Genomic DNA, 2,238 nt, shown 5'->3' with positions numbered 1-2,238 from the left:
CTGCAACATCACACGCGCTTCGTGCAAATATTGTTTCGTTAATAACTTCTTCGTTTTAAGTCCGAATTGAGTGATTTTTGGAGCGTTTGAATCGCCTTTCAATTCCCTATAGTATAGAAGGATAATTTTCAGTGCTCGAGAAATTTTTGTGTGCACTTGGGGGAGCAACATGATCGAATTCGAGGTTCGTGGACAGCAACATAATCGAAAAAGTTTTCACATACAACGAAAGGGTCCGGATCGAGGGACACGCTACACCAAGACAACATTTTGAGGCGATTTCAAAAAAGAAAATCACGATGGACCCAGAAATAGAGATGGCAACGGAAAAGATACCTGATCATAATCCCATTGCCATTTAGAAAGAGAGGATTGAATATAATAGATCTATTTCCTGCTTCATCTGGCGGCGTCTTTGGTATTTGGAAATATCTCTACTAATAATAGGGCGGCTAAAGTGTTGCCAAGCACGCAATGAAAACCAACATTTTTAAGAAAGTCGAACAATAAGCGACATTCTTCTCAATATCATGGCAAGTAATGGGGGCGGCTAGGGTTGAGCGAACGAACGCCCGGGGAGGTAAGTCCTCACTAGTTGTTATATTATAAATTGAATTTATAATCACAAATGAGAAAACTTTTTGCATGTATTTATTAAAAAAATACGTGCAATATTTTTCTAATAAAGAGGAAAACAAAGGCGAGGTATTTTAGTTATCAAAGGAATAATTGCACTGTCTTTCTAATAAAGAGAAAGACAGACAGAGTATTTTGGTTATTTAGGAAATTATTGTGATGTCTTTCTAGTAAAGAGAAAGGCGAAAACAAAGTATTACAATGTCTTTTTAATAAAGAGAAAGAGAAAAAGAAAGCGTTTCAACAAAAGCTGAAGCTAAACATGGAGCGAAAGGAAAATATTAAAGATTGCATGTATTTATTAAAGACATGCGTGAAATGTCTTTCTATAAAAGAGGAAGAAAAAAACAAAAACAAAAACAAAGACGAAGTGATTTGATAGAAGTACTTCAAGAATAAGAGTTGAAACGTTTCAATAAAAGATGAAACAAAAGGAAAAAAAAAGTGTTTGGTAAAGCAGTTGGAGCGAAAGAAAGAAAATGTATGATAAAAAGCTAATGACAGTCAACCCGTACACCAGTGATTGTCGTACATTCATTATCCGCAGACACAAGAGTGTTGAGTCGGCAAATTCAATTCCATTATGGGAGCATATGGGCAATCAATGTGCCTAGCAAGATACGGAAGCAGCCTGCATTCAAGTGAGAGTCAAATTCCTATGGATCATGGCGGTGGTGAATATTTGACAGGGTGCGAAGCGTATCGTCGATGTCACACCAACACGTAGGTCATTTGTTAGCTAAAGGAAGAGCAAGAGGACATAACATGCCGATTTTTTTGGCATTTGGGTAATTATTATATGGGGTTTTAAGTACATTATTGGTACTTTGAACGTGTTTGGTGATTGAAGAACAGTGGCGTATGAGATGATTAAGTACATTGTTCTTTCAATTATCAAGCCGACCTTGGGGAAAATCCACACAACAAGCTGGCCAAGGCCACGAAAGGTTATCCGATAAACGACATATGGCGAATTTAAACGAGCCGCGAAGGTTAGTTCTTCTTTTGATTTTATTAATCCGTCAACAAGTTGAGAATTAAGAGAGGGCGATGTTTGTACCCCATTAAAATGGTGCACGTGCGTATAACAAAATTTATTGCATACAGTGAAACACAGTTTATTGAAGAAACCTGTTTGGCTTATCGAGGAAGCCCAACCGGACTTATTAAGGAAGCCCTTAATAAACCAACTCTGGCTTATTGAAGAAGCCCAAACCGAACTTATTAAGGAAGCCCAGTGGTTTATTGAAAAAACCAACTCTCGCTTATTGAGGAAGCCCAACCGGACTTATTAAGGAAGCCCGATGGTTTATTAAAGAAACCAACTCATGGCTTATTATGGAAGCCCAATTTGGTTTATTGTAGAAACTAGTGGGTTTATTGTGGAAGCCAACATGGCTTATTATGGAAGCCCAATCACATTTTGGAATACAGGTGAACCAATTCTAAACTTGTTTGGAAGTGTGGTATAACCGATTCCAAGAATGTAAATCCATGTAAATATTGAAAAAGCGGGGGTCTAACAACACCACCCAATATTTCGCTTAGCAATCTGTATGGACAAACTCGAATATACAAAAAAAAAAAAAAAAAAAAAAAAAA

The sequence above is a fragment of the Papaver somniferum genome, chromosome 10 (genome assembly GCF_003573695.1).
Source record: "Papaver somniferum cultivar HN1 chromosome 10, ASM357369v1, whole genome shotgun sequence".
In the NCBI taxonomy this organism is placed as follows: Eukaryota; Viridiplantae; Streptophyta; class Magnoliopsida; order Ranunculales; family Papaveraceae; genus Papaver; species Papaver somniferum.
Note: the sequence above shows the minus strand (reverse complement) of the source record.